The 15,531-nt window shown below is 47.2% G+C and overlaps 1 protein-coding gene across 1 annotated transcript in view; it reads right to left on the bottom strand.

The window, feature by feature from the left end:
• PXN (paxillin) overlaps window positions 1-15,531 on the bottom strand; it is a 48,951-nt gene that overhangs the window by 29,420 nt on the left and 4,000 nt on the right. The window lies entirely within an intron of this gene.

Here is a 15,531-nt window from a genome sequence, read left to right as displayed (position 1 = left end):
CCTTCAGGTTAACTGTCAAGTGCAAACCATTTGTGCCACACAGGGACCTTACTGGAGGACACAGGGTGCCAAATCATAGTCCACGAACTTAGTGCACACATGCACACACACACAGACACATACACACAGGCCTCTTCCCTCCAGGCCTTTGACATGTTGTTCCCTCTGCCTAGACCACCCTCCCGTCTTCTTTACCTGGCTAAATCCTCTCTTATCCCTTGAGACTCCTCACAGCTGTGTCCTTTCTGCAGCATGGAGATAAAAAGATGTACCGTGGCTACCTAACAGGAGCCCTGGTGGTACAGTATGGTTAAATGCTCTGCTGCTAACTGAAACATCAGCTGCTCCTTGGGAGAAAGATGTGGCAGTCTGCATCTGTAAAGATTACAGCCTTGGAAACCCTATGGGGCAGTTCTACTCTGTCCTATAGGATTGCTATGAGTCAGAATCGACTCGACTCGAAGGTAGGTTTTTTTTGGCCTACCTAACAGGATCAGTGTAAAAGACTACACAAGATAGATGGAAAAGTGTCTTTAAAACTACAGAACGCTAAAGAAAAAGTAATATGTTGTTTTTATGCTGGGAGCCTCTTCCTGTAACAGATTCTTACATCTTATTACGAAATGTGATCTACATAAAAGACCAAGGTTTGGGACTTTGCTAAATGTGGAGAGCCAGTTAAAATAAACACACAACAAAGATTCAGCTTAATGTACCACTTCCTCCAGGAAGCCCTCGCTGACCACACTCCCCACAATGGGTTCAAGGTCCTCTCTCCTCTGAGTTCCTGTGTACTTTCCTTATCAGAGCACATATCAAACTATCAGGAATTGTCTGCTTAAGTGTCATGTTCCCACCAGCCTATGAATGCCCAGTGAGGGCAGGTAGTGTGTTTTTCTCCATCTTTATCTCCTCAGCATCAAGTAGAGCCAAGCACATAATAGGTGCTCGAAGGACGACTAGTGAACAAATGAATAAATGACCCCCACCAAGTCCATTTCTGCAGAGCTCTGTCCTACCCCTTAGTTCAGTGCGACATCCTGTTCTGCCACTTTTCACTTCCTCTGCTGAGCCTTCACTTGGTATCTAGGTATTGAGAGCTCACTATATGCAAGGCACAATGGTGGAGAACAACACATGACCACATGGGCCAAGCCCTCCCAGTGAATTTCCCATCTACTGTGATCTACTGAGGTTCTCTGGGTGGCACAAATGGTTAAGTGCTCGACTACTAACCAAAGGTTGGCGGTTCGAACCCACACCCAGAGCTGCCTTGGGAGAAAGGCCTGGTGATCTGCTTCCCAAAGGTCACAGCCTAGGAAGCCCTACGGAGCAGTTCTACTCTTAAACACATGGGGTCGCCACAAGTCAGAAACAACTGGACGGCAAGAGGTTTGTTTTGTTTTGTTTTGGGTGATTTAGTGACTTAGTTATCACCACCACCACCAGCAGCAGACTTCCCAACTGGCACTACTCCTACTCTTAAAAAAAAAATCAAAAGAAAGCTTCACAAGACCGGCCAGAGACAGCCCCTCGTGAACACTTAGGTTTAAACACGCTGTGTGGCCTGTCTGGTTTCCTCTGTGAGTGGAGGAGGGGATGACAGTGAGGTGGGCTCATAGAGGTGAGGCAGCTGGGAGGGAGTCTAAGTAGCCAGGTAGAGACAGGGCCTGGCGACTGGGTGACACTTTTGCTTGGTGCTGGGGAAGGACAAGGAGGAGTATGACCAAGCAACAGGGCAAGAAGGACCAGGGAGACTGGCAGCCACAGAGTCTGCCATCCCGCCACACCTCTACCCATGGAGCAGGGGAGGCAGGAGAAGGGAGCTGGAATGTGAGGATCTTCTGAGCCGGGCACCACTGGAATGTGTTAGCAACACCAGCCCTGGGTTCTGCAGTCAAAGCGGCTGATAACATCATTGATTATCGTGACTGTGAGCTGCCACAGATGAGACGAACCACAAAGCATGCTCAGAAGATTAGCGATGCTGATGGGAGCTCCATGGGAAAGGAAACAAGGTGGGGAAACCAACCAAAAGACAACAAGGTTTTGGAAGTGAAACTGAAATGGAGAGGAAGAAAAAATCATGTTTTACAAACATTTTTGTTGATCTCCTTAGACTGTGAGGCCCTTTTTAGGAAGCAACAGAGAGTGCTAGAAATAGTAAATTTATGGGTAAATATAAAAGACTAACAACATATTGTGGGTTTTATAATATACGTAGAAGTACAATTTATGACAATAATAGCACAAAGGAGGGGAGGGGAAAATGCAAATATACTGTTGTAAAGTTCTTACCCTACGTGTGAAATGGTATAGCGTGATTTGAAGATAGTTTGTGATAACGTAAACTTACAAACTGCAGCACAACCACTGAAAACATTAAACCAATGAAGTAAAGATACATAAGCCAAGAGTGGAGATAAAATGAAATTCTAAAAAAGACTCAATTAATCCAAAAGAAGGCAGAAGAGAAAGGAATAAAGAACAGGTGGCACAAATAGAAAACAAATGGCAAGATGATAGACTTAAACCCAATTGTACTGATGATTACTTTAAATATAAAAGGTCGAAACACTCCAACTAAAAGGCAGAGATTGTCAAACTGGGTAAAAATACAAGATTCAATATATGTGATCTACAAGAAATACTCTTTAAAGACAGACAGTTAAAAGTAAAAAATGTGGAAATATATATCATGCAAACACTAATACCAAGAAAGCTGGAAGGGCCACATAAACCAGAGACTTCATCAACCTGAGACGAGAAGAACTAGATGGTACCTGGCGACCACCAGTGACTGCCCTGCCAGGGAACACAACAGAGAGTCTCTGACAGATAAGGAGAAAAGTGGGGTGCAGAACCCAAATTCTAGTAAGAAGACCAGATTTAATGGTCTGAGACTGGAGGAACCCCAGAAAGCATGACCCCTGGACTCTCTGTCAACCCAGAACTTAAACCATTCCCGAGGCCAACTCTTCAGACAAAGATTAGACTGGACTATGGGACATAAAATGATACTTGTGAAGAGTATGCTTCTTAGCTCAAGTAGATACATGAGACTAACTGGGCAGCTCCTGTCCAGAGACGAGATGAGAAAAGAGGGTCAGGAGCTGGTTGAATGGACACAGGAAATCCAGGGCAGAAAGAAGTGTGCTGTCACAGTATAGGGAGAGCAACTAGGGTCACATAACAATGTATGTATAAATTTTTGTATGAGAGACTAACTTGAATTGTAAACTTTCACCTAAAGCACAACAATTAAAAAAAGAAAAGAAAGCTGGAGTGGCTCTATTAGACAAGGTAGACTTTCAGACAGGAATATTACCAGGGGTAAAGAGGGGCATTTCATAATGATAAAAAGGTCAATTCATTATGAAGATATAAAAATCCTAAATGTGTACACATTCGACAACATAGCTTCAAAATAGATGAAGCAAAAATTGACAGAACTAAAAGGAAAGAGAGACAAATCCACAATGTAGCTGGAGATTTCAACTCCTCTCTCTTAATTACTGAGTAAAAGCCTTTCTAAGGGAGCCAGAAGAAGATATAAACAAACAACCTGAAAGATGAAAAGCAACAGGACACTGGCCAATAGAGTGCTTAGTCTAGAAACACAAGGGACCCTAGGCCTTTGGTCACTGAAACAGAGGGGACATAGACATGTCCATGGGTCAGGAAATGCTCCTTTCCTTCTGGAAGGCCCATAGGCCTTCCAACCGGTTCCTGTCTGTGACAGATCTGGGGAGGGGTCTGTGTTCACCACACCTCCCCCATGTATCTGGTTGATCATCGATCCATCTGCACCTCCCAAGCACACTATATATGATGCATAGATGACTTTCACATACACAAAACACACACATGCACACACACTGGCCTTTCCTCCTCTCCCCCCTCCTCCCTCCTCCCTCCTCCCTCCTCCTCAGTGGCACTTCCCTCATTGACAAGTGGGATTCAGAGCAGAGCATAGTGTAACCAAAAGGACAACGGTCTAAAGAAGTCTCTGGGCCAATGCCTGGGTTCCAGTGCCAGCTCTGCCACTTACCAGCTCTTCACCCTAGACAGGTCACTTAACCTCTCTGTGCCTTAATGTCCTTACCTGTAAGAATATCTACTTCAAAGGCTTGTTGGGAGAGAAAAACTAAGGTAATACAAGCAAAGCACTTAGACCACTGTCTAACACTGAATAAATTTTATATTAATATTAGTAATTATCATTTCAATTGTGAAAATATATATACATTGAAAAGATTTTACAGAAATACATTAGAATATTAATTGTGGTAATCTCTGGATGAGAGTGAGCCCTGACGCGATGGTTAAGTGCTCAGCTGCTAACTGAAAGGCCAGCGGTTCAAACCCACCAGCCGCTCCTCAGGAAGAAGACATGGCAGTCTGCTTCCGTAAAGACTACAGCCTTGGAAACCTACGGGGCAGTTCTACTCTGCCCTATAAGGTCGCTAAGAGCTGGAATCAACCCGACAGAAACAAGGTTGGTTTTTTGGTTTTTTATCTCTGGATGATTCTCTCTATAAGGTTTCATTAAGTTCTTTGTACGTCTCTGCTGTACTCAAATTTTCTACAATGAACATGTATAACATTGATAATTAATTTTAAAAAATACATATTAAAAGAAGACTATATCTAGTCCTTTTAATAGACATTTAAGACAATACAGAAGATAATTTTTTTGAAAAACGAAGGGTACATAAAGCATATGTATGCTTTAAATTTATAAACGTACAGAAAATGGTTTGGAAAGATGTATCAAAAAAAAAAATAACCAAACCCCGGTGCCATCAAATTGATTCCAATTCATAGCGACCTTACAGAACACAGCAGAATTGCCCCATAAGGTTTCCAAGAAGTAGCTAGTGAATTCGAATTGCCAACCTTTTGGTTAGCAGCTGAGCTCTTAACCACTGCGCCATCAGGGCTCCAGAAAGATATATACCAAACTATTAACAGCAGTTACCCCTGGTGAGGAAAAGGAAGAAGGAACTTTCACTTTTGTACTTTTTTTTTTTTTGGGTTTTATAATAAACATGTATCTTGTTTGACATAAAAACTTTTACAAAACTAAGTAACAATATTGGATACAAAATGACATGAGGAAAACAAACAAAACAACCAGGCCAGTTGCCTTCCAGTCAATTCCGACTCACGGCGACCCCACGTGTTACAGAGGAGAACTGCTCCATAGTGTCTTCTGGGCTGTAATCTTTATGGAAGCAGATCACCAGGTCTTTCTTCCATGGCACCGCTGAGTGGGTTTGAACCGCCAACCTTTAAGTCAGTAGTCAAGTGCAAACTGTTTGCAGCAGACATGAGAAAAGTCCCCAGAAAAAAGAGGACTTGAGGCTACACTGTGGCAGGCGTGCAGTTCTGGAAATGAGGAAAACTAGAACCCCCAATACTCAAAAAAAAGGCTAGAAAGGGGAAAAAACACAGGACTGTCTGGGTTTTAGGTGATGCAGACAAATCCTTTCTCCCCACTGTGTCCATCTATAAAACAAGAGGGCTGGATGTGGTAGGTCGTTTTCAAATGTTTTTACATTTTCATTTTTTAAAAAGCTGTGTGACCTCCTTTGCAATTGCAGTCTGAGACAGAAGCCCAATATATGAAACAGATAAAAAGCAAACAGCTCTGACTGAAGAAGGTGATGGCTGGAAAACCCAATCACAGTGTGAGATGACGCCCAAGCCTCCCTTCCTGGAAGCAGAGGAGTCTAAGAAATTCAATCAGCCCAGAACCACAAAGAGGGGAGTGTTCCCTGATTATACACAACCAGACCATTCGGAGGGACAGTCTCGTAGGCTGTAGAAGCAGAAGAGATGAGGCAGGGTCAGGATGTGAGTCTGGACATGAGGTCCAAGCCAGCGAGGCTGAAAGGAGATGCTACCAGCAATGCCATCAATAGCCAGGGACCAGCGAGCCAGGAGGGACTTCTCCGGGGCAGATGGGCTGTGACATCCCTGGCCCCATGCCCCTGCCCCTCGGTCAGGCATGTAACAGCTGTTTCCAGATCAGTGTCCCTGAGGCTCTTGGGGTGTAAACAGGATGTTTAGAAGTAGATGACCACAAGTAACCACAGGAAGTCATGACTACTGCCTCCAGGTGATGCTCCTCTTCTTCCCTAGCTTGTTTCTGGCTTGGCCGCCTCCGACCAACAGACCAGGCAAAAAGCCTTCAAGTGTCGATTTCCCAAGAGGGAGGGGTCAGGAATTCTTGGAAAATTCAGGACAGGGCAGAGGAAGAGGCCATCTGAGATGGTGACACCGGGAGGCAAAGAGGCTACCCAGCCATCCCAATGGCTAACTCACCCCAAAGACGCAGCTAAGCTGACTCTAATAAGGAGGGGTGGAGAAACCGCAAATCCACTCCTAGGGATGGCGGGCGTTCCAAGATGGCCAGCACGTGACCAAGTGAGTTCAGCAGGGCAGCCAAGCTGGGTCTCCGAGGCGTGAGCACAGTGTTCACAGCATCACAGCTGCCCTATCCGCCTGCCCTGGAGCAGCCAGCCCCACTCAGCACGCCCAAGCTCAGCGGTGATGAGAAGCCACCTCTGCTGGCCAGCCCAGCTCAGAGACAAGAGGGGAAATGGCAAGTCCAGAGGAAGCCAAGTGAGGGCCAGAGGACACTCCCATTTCCAGCTAAGACAGAGGAACGTTCCTGGAAGCAGAGGCAGCAGGAAAGCCTGGCCAGGACTCTCCGAGCCACTTCAATCCCTGAACAAGCCCAGGGCTGCCCCAACTCATCAACTGCCCCTCAAAGGGCACAGAGGTGGCAGGACAGCCCAGTCACCTGCCCGGCCTCTGTCTAATGGCTATGACTATTCTTCTGACAAAACCACAGCTCCCCTTTTCTACTGCTGCTGTGAGCCTCAAAGTCAACAGTGCCCAGATGGAGAAACTTCGTTATAAACTACGCTCAGGTGACAGAGGGACACTGAGGTTTTAAATAGAGGAGAGACACTGCCAGAGCCATACAGCATACAAACTACGATTGAGTCGACTCTGACTTATGGCGACCCCATGTATGTCACAGTAGAATTGTACTCCATAGGGTTTTCAATGGCTGATTTTTTGGCTCTCAAAGGTTAGTGTTAGATAAGCCAGTAACATAAATCAACCCACTGAATGACCTCCTCCCCTGGCTGCTTCCTCCTTGAAGCCACCAAAGAGGCCCAGGGGAAATAAAATGTCACAAAACCAAAACCCGACTTAACCCCACAAGCACTGGGGTGTGGCCATTTCAACCCCACGCTCTCCATCCCACAGCACCACAAACAGTCCTAAATCACACTCTCTTGGGACATAATCAAAGTCAGATTTCTCCCTCAGGCCCAGCTGAATGACCAACCAGGCACCTGTGCACTAAAAGGTCCATTTCCAAGGCCACAGGAAATGCAGCCAGGGGACACAGTGTAGTGCAAGTCTAAACAGTACTGAGAAGGTGACACAGAACGTCAAGTCCCAGTGCAGCGTATGGTTATTCCGAGAACTCATGACAATCGTTACCATCTACTGAGCACTTTATTTTGAGCACTTTAAAGTATTTCAGAAATGCACCTGTTTTACGAATGAGGGGACGGAGGCTCAGAGCATGGAGTGACTTGCCAAGGTCACACAGTCAGCAAGTGGCAGAGTCAATACAGACCCAGGTGTGGTCTGCGTTCTGTCCGTGGCACTATGCTGCCTGGCCAGCCCGAACACTGGGGATTTCGCCCCCAGATTCTCCAGTGGAGGAAGTGGTTTGCTGGAGGTACGGCATCATAGTGTGTGTTCGCAGTTCATTCCCATTTACTCATCAACCACCATCAACTATTTATTAAGTAACCACACAGAGAATCGAGGAGTACTTCTTGGTTAGAGACACCAGGGAGCCGGGTAAGATCCCTGCCTTCAAGGGGCTTACAGGGCACAAGGGGAGACAGAACTCAATTTACACGCATCTGTAAAGTTACATATAAGTAAAAGGGTCAAGGCCCAGAATTAAGTCAGAGGTTGGCTGGTTTTAACCGGAAAATAAAGCCTTCTCAAATAGGTGGCTTCAGCTTAGATCTTAAAGGTAGATGGTGTGGGCAGAGAGATGAGGGGAAGGTGGCTATTTTCTGCACCTTGGACAATGATCCAGACTCAAGGCGGAGCTAAATGCTCAGAGTACTCCGAAGTCAAGTCTAACTCAGAAAGCGCAGCTCCAGAAACTCTTAGACTTGGCAACTGTGTGTTTGTCATACGAAAAGTGCAGAAAAACAGCAATCTTAGAACTTCTCCTAACCCCCATAGCAGGGCCACATAAGAATACGTATGCAGGAAGCCACACCCAATGTAGGCAACCAAGAAAAAAACCAAACCAGTTGCCATTATTAAGACGATTCCAACTCATGGCAACCCCATGTGTGTCAGAGCAGAACTGTGTTCTCCATGGGGTTTTCAACGGCTGATTTTTCAGAAGCAGATCACTAGGTCTTTCTTCCAAGGTGCCTCTGGGCGGACTCGAATCCCAACCTTTTGGTTACAGCCCAGCGCATTAACTGTTTGCACCACTCCCAAAAAAACCAAACCCATTGCTGTCGAGTCGATTCCTATTCACAGTGACCCTGTAGCAGAGGGTAGAACTGCTCCATAGGTTTCTGAGGCTGTAATCTTTATGGGAGCAGACTGTCACATTTTTCTCCCACAGAGCAGCTGGGGGGTTCAAACCACCGACCTTTCGGTTAGCAGCCGAGCGCTTATCTACTGTGCCACCAGTGCTCCTTTTGTACCACCCAGGGACCCCATAATGTAGACAACAGAGAGGGCCAAATGACAGTGCTATAGCTTGTTCAGCTCAGCTCAGTGGTGCCGTGTAAGAACGAGGGTCAGTGTAGCCAAATCTGATTTTTCAAAAGAAATGGGACATGTGGATTTTTATGTGTAATCTCCTGACACTTTAAATGTTGGCAGCAAATTTTTAAATATTTTTAAATACCATGAAAGCCAAATTCGACTTGTGATTTGCCATTTCTGCCTTAAGGTTTCCGGCATGAAGAACCAAAAACCAAATGGGTGTGATGTCAGAAGACCTAGGCTCAAGTTATCACAGCATTATCTATGGTGACACTGGGTGTGTCCCCTAACTCCTCTGAATTTTAGTTAAGCTTCCTCATCTGTAACAAGGGGACAGCTACCACCTACCTTGAAAGATTGCTGTCAGAATCATATCAGAAATAATGAAGCACAGGAAAATGCTTCCTAAACCTGAAAGTGTTGCACAAATGCCCATTATTTAATACAGCCCAAGAGAACAGAGGAGACACTAACAGAGAAATCAGACAATAGGGCCACCAAGAGAGAGAGTGAGAAGGAAATGAGTTGGGTCTTTGCTGGCGAGCAGACCGGAAGAACCTAGACAATAGAATCCACGTCAGGGGTGGAAATATAAATTTAGAAGTCACCAGCACACAGTGATAAAAGAGGTCACACAAGCAGATAAACTGACCTAGGTTCTGAGAAAGAGGAAAAACAGGGAGGCCAGGGACAAGCCTTTGGAAAAACACAAAGGCACACGAAGGGCTCAGAGAAGGAAATGGGAAAGGAAGTCAGTCGGGGAGGTTCTGCAGAGTAGAGCTTACGGAAGGGAGGGAAAAACATGGCAGCCGAGGAGTATGTAATGGCTCATTCCTCTTTAGAGTGGAATGTAGCTCCCAGCAAGAGCAAAAACATGGAAGAAGGGCCCAGACTGTGCTAAAAACAGAAAAAGGAACAAAGTAAAGAAGTTACAGAGGGCAAAAAGCTAAAAAGAGGAAGCCAGAGGGAAAGGGAAACGGAGGTGGGGGGCAGGGGGCTGTGGATGGAAAGCATTAGGCCACAGATGTCTACACTGATGGGAAAATAAAAAACCAGTTGCCCCAGCATTTGGTGGCTGAAAGATCAAGTTTCTACAGTTACAAGTGCAATAAAGTCAAGATTTTGGCATTTAGGGCTTGCCAGGGGCACAGAAAGACATTTTGAGTACAATTCCTAGAAGTTTAGTCTTGAGTATGTCTCTTAAGCCCTCCCAGTGATTTTGTAAGACACCTAATATCCTTTAATAAATCCCTTTCTGCTTGGGGGGTGGGGGGGAAAAAACAGCTGCTGTTGAGTTGACCTCGACTCATGGCGACCTCATGTTGGTCAGAGTAGAACTGTGCTCCATAGGGTTTTCAGTGGCTGATTTTTCAGAACTAGACTGCCAGGCCTTCTTCCGAGGCACCTCTGGGTGGACTCGAACTTCACTCTTTTTGTTAACAGCCAAGCATGTTAATCATTTGTACCACTTAGGGACTGGGGGTGGAGGTTAGGAGTTACAAAAGTTGAGGTGGAAAGAAGGTGATGTGGTGGGTGGAGTAGAAAGCAAACTGACAAAGAGACAGCCACTTTGGGTCTCCCTGCTGTGTGCTCAGCACCCGCTCCCTCCCCTGATGACCCAGGAGGCAGGCGTTAACCCCATTTTACAGCCTGCTTTCATAACATTTTTCTGTCGTCGGAAGAGGCCAAAGGCTCCACGGCTTGTTCACAAAGATACACAGACTAATGTCCAGATGGGACTCAAGCAGCCTTCAGCTCCTTGAATTAAACTTAAGAGCTCCCCAGAGGCTTCCACCCACCTTGCTCAAGCTCACCCGGGGTGCTTAGATTCCAAACAGCTGGAAATGTGTGCCCCCCTCCCCAACAAGAAAACAGAACAGAACATGGCTGTTTCTGCCAAGCTGAGCTCTGAATAAGCTGCATTCCATTTCATTAAAACAATTACCTGAGCCCCAGCCAAGAATTACATAAAGCTTCCTTCCAGCACCACCCCCTTCTCCCCCTCCCTCAAAACACATCATGCTGCTTTTCAAACAGGCAGGGTGAGGCCGTGACATACCACTTGGGGGACCTCACCAGGAAGAAAGCATGATCCTACCGGGTGGCCAGCTCTGCGTCCTTGCCTGCTGACCTGACGGGAGGCGCAAAGAGGACCCTAGAGTAAAGCACTCCCCTTACCAGGGCCTGCTGGCCGCCCAGGACGTTTCTAGAAGGCACTAGGGCCCTCACCTCTGCCTCCAAGCCAAGGGGCCATAGTGCAGAATCCAGCTAATTCCCAAACACAGATGGGAGGGCCCAGTGGCCCAGCTTTGAGTCAGCATAAACAAGACCAGTGGGAACCAGGGAGTGGGGATTCCAGGAGAGGAAGCCTGAAGTCTGGAGAACTGGACAGCCAGCTTGAGCTGCAAGCAAGAGCCTAGGCCACTCCAGCCCACGCTGCCCACAGGCTGATGATGCTCCTTTGGCCATAGATAAAGAGGTTCATGATGTGAAGCAAATGGCATCTCATCCCTCCCCCAGGCTCAAGCTGCCCCAGAGGCCCTGCCCTCTGCTCCCACCAGCCCTGACCATCCCTTCCAAACTCCCTACCTCACTCCAACCAAGGCTCAGAATCTCACTGGCCCTGACCCTGGTGCAATTAATGTCACCACACCCAAAATAATGCCCAGGCTGCCTCCGAACATGTGTAAGCTTGCTATCTCTGGGCCTGTCTTTTTTTGCACAGGTCATGGTGGCTGTGTGCCCCCATCCCCAGCCGACAGTCAGCCAGTTACGATTATCCAGGGCCTGCGGCTCCTGCCTGCTCATCCGGTCTTTCCACCACCTTCGCAGAGAGCCATGGGAGGCCCGGGGTCACTCAGGTCAGATGCCTCCTAGCACCCCTGAGGGAATGATTCTTGATACCACTATGAAAAGAGGGTTTTCTTATTGTTTCCAACTTTTTATCCTGAAAATTTCTAAACATACAGAAAAATCGAAAGACTAATGGAATAAACGTTCCTATACCTTCCACTTAAATTTAACAGTTGTTAACGTTTTGCCATTTTGCAGGCACACACACTCACGTGTTTGTGCACTCTGTTTGTGTATGTATGTCCCCGATGGCACAAACGGTTTGCACTTGACTACTAACCCAAAGGTTGGCAGTTCGAACCTACCCAGAGGCACCATGGAACAAAGGCCTGGTGACCTGTTTCCATAAAAATTACAGCCAAGAAAATCCTATGGAGCAGTTCTACTCTGTAACACGTGGGGTTGCCATGAATCGGAATCGATTCGACAGCAACAGGTTTGGTTATATATATAAACCCATTACCATCGAGTCAATTCCAACTCATAGCAACCCTACAGGGAAGAGTAGAACTGCCCCCTAGGGTTTCCAAGGTTATAATTTTTACGGAAGCAGACTGCCACATCTGTCTTCCACAGAGTGGCTGGTGGATTTGAACCACCAACCTTTTGGTTAGCAGTTGGGTGATTAACCACTGTGAAACCAGGACTTCTTGTTTTTTTTAAACACACACACACACACACACACACACACACACACACACACAGTATTAAGCACTTGGCTGCTAACAAAAAGGTCAGCAGTTCAAATCCACCTGTCGCTCCTTGGAAACCCTATGGGGCAGGGCAGCTCTATTCTGTCCTACAGGGTTGCCATGAATCGGAATCAACTCAACGGCAATGGGTTTTGGTTTTTTATACACATATATCTCCCTTTTTTTACTATATCATTTAAGACTAAGTTGCAGGCATTGTAACACTTCACTCCTAAATACTTTAGCACACACCCAAGAACAACGGCATTCTCCCATAAAACCACAGTACCACAATCACATAAGAAGCAAACACGAAAAGGCAGTTTCTAAGAGAAAACATGGTCACCACGGCTCTGCTGAGCCTGGCCAGAGTGTGGTCGCTCTTGCCAAGCGCACGTTCGCCTGCCATGGGTCCAGCATCCAAAGCTTCCCTGGAGGAGCCAGCCCAGAGCCCCACTGGTTAGGCAATCAGTTAGTTAGCTGGATGACTAATCAGGATGGGAAAGTATACTTGAGTACAGATGTGACTCTCAACAAGACCCAAACTGAGAAAAGCAAAGTGGCCCCTGTGAGGCTGTGGAGGCCCTGGGCTGTCCCAGGTGAGGAGATACCCCTGGATGCCATTTTAATCTGTTACTGAGTCAAAGTTTCTGAGAGAACTCAGCTTCCTGATTCTTTTTCTTTTTTTTTCTTTCTCTCCCATAGGACATCCTAATTCTCCATTCTCCACCTTAAAAGTTTTCAAAAACTTCCTTCTCTGCAAATGGGATCACTTCAAACAGCAATGTACATATGCCTGGACAAGGACAAGCAGTGGGTGACAGTGTGTGTGTGTGCACACACATGTGCTGGAGTGACGGTAGGGGCGTAGGGAGGCTTCTTATCCCCAGACAGAAGTGGTGGGAGAGGGACCTCGGAGGACCTGTCCCAGGTTCTCCTCTGCAGTTGATGACATAAAACTGCATCTCCAGGGACAAAGGTAACTACAGAGGTGACCAGTGAGGGAAGAGCAACTGCTACAGTACCCTGTGTCCCATCCTGAGCCTGGAGTCCCAAGAAAGAACAAAAGAGAGGGAAGAAGTACGGAGAACAGGAAAAGTGGGAGATTGAACAGAGAACGAGAGGTGTGGGGAGGGGACAGAAAAGATCTTTAGCATCCTAGAAATGAAACAACCAAACAAAGGCAATCAGATCAGATTCAGTATCATGAATCAAAGCATAAAGAAGAGGTTATGAGCCCAGGCTCAGAAGTGAGGCAGCCAGTCCACTATTGTGGAGTTGATTCTGACTCATGGTGACCCCATGTGTGTCAGAGCAGAACTGTGTTCCATACGGTTTTCAATGGCTGATTTTGCAGAAGCAGACTGCCAGGCCTTTCTTCTGAGGAGCCTCTGGGTAGACTCGAACTTCCAACCCTTCAGTTGGCAGCTGAGCACGTTAACCATTTGTGTCACATAGGGACTCCCAGAGTGAGGCTACCTGGATTCAAATCCCAGCCCTGCCACGCGCTAGTTGTAGGACTTGGGCAGGCGGGCTCATCCTCTCTGTGCCTCAGTTTCCTCATCTGTAAAATGGGTAGTAATAATAATAATACTAGAACCTGCCTCATATGACTGACATGAGGATTCAATGAAACGATGAATGTCAAGAACCTGGCACAGTCCCCGCACATAGTAAGTGCTCAAAAAATACTATAGGGAAGAATTCTATAAACACTGTAAAAAGAAAAATAAGTGTTCTACAGATGTTTGTTATTATAAATGAAGGCACTCAGAGCAGGGCAACCCAAGAAAGGCTGGAATGTGAATAAGAGTGAAGCTGGGAGGCAGATTCTTCAGCATCTCTGGCCTTAGAACAACGTAAGACCCAAGGGAAGCTCCATGAACACTCATGCACACTCCATGCACAATGACCACATGGGGGAGGCAGGCTGCTCAGCACCTCAGCAGTAATGACCTTCAATTGGCCCCTCCGGCCAAGGGCACATCCAGCCTCGCCAATGCATAGCCACCACCGGGGAAGATGGGAAAAAGGAATACTGAGACGGACCCTCAGATGTACCTCAGGATGCTAAGATGAACTCAGAACGATGGGGCTATGGCCCCAGTGGCCTGAGCTTGTCCACACCAAGCTGTGGCTGCCCAGGCAGCAGACAGCTCAGCCCAGTGGAAACAGCACCTGCCGAAGAAGCAAACACGCCAGGGTTGGAGTCCCAGCCCTGGCCCTGACTAGCTCACAGCCCAGGAGACTTGGCGCCGTCACAGAGCTAGTAGGAGGGTACCATCGCTCACAGGCGAACGCTGCCTCTTCCTCAGACCCAGCAGCTGGGTGCCCTGACCCTGGCCTAACACACAGAGGCACCACAGTCCGGCAAGCACAAATCCAGATTTTCCATGGAAACAGGGAGGCTCCATAGCCTGGAATGCCCCAGGCGAGTCCCTTGCCCACCCCCCGCAACACTACCCCCAAGGACAATGAGGCACTGTTTTCCAAAGGGTCAGGACTGCTGAGAAGCTGAAAGAAGACATGTCCAGACTCCAGCAGCAACTGATCATTGCCAACAGCTGGTTGTTTGCCTGATGGGCCACGGGGAAGGCAGAGTCATCAAGACTTGAACTGGACCCCCCCTTTGCCATAGAGGGCACTTCCTGAGGACAGCCCCAGGGCAGAAATTTTAAAGATAACTATCCCTTTCTCATAGCAACACAAAGGAATCTACCAATTTCTCAACAGGCCCAATGGCTCATCCCCTGGGTTAGTCACCAGGCACTCACCACCTTATTACGATTATAACCAGATCTGGAACCTGGGTTCAAATCCCTGCTCTACTGTATATATGCTGTTGCTGGTCGTCACCAAGTCGATTCTAACTCATAGCGACCACACGTGTGCAGAGCAGAACTGCACCATAGGGCTTTCCAAGCTGTGGCCTTTTGGAAGAAGATAGCCAGGCCTGTCTTCCGAAGTGCCTCTGGGTGGGTTTGAACTGCCAACCTTTCAGCTAGTAGTTGAGTGCTTAACTGTGCCACCTAGGGACCCCACATACATACATAAAACCAAAAAAACCAAACCCACTGCCGTTGAGTCGATTCTGACGCATGTGTGTGTGTGTGTGTGTGTGTGTGTGTGTGTGTGTGTGTGTGTGTGT

This window comes from Trichechus manatus, unplaced genomic scaffold (assembly GCF_000243295.1).
Source record: "Trichechus manatus latirostris isolate Lorelei unplaced genomic scaffold, TriManLat1.0 scaffold00061, whole genome shotgun sequence".
In the NCBI taxonomy this organism is placed as follows: domain Eukaryota; kingdom Metazoa; phylum Chordata; class Mammalia; order Sirenia; family Trichechidae; genus Trichechus; species Trichechus manatus.
This window is presented reverse-complemented; position numbering and strand designations above follow the sequence as displayed.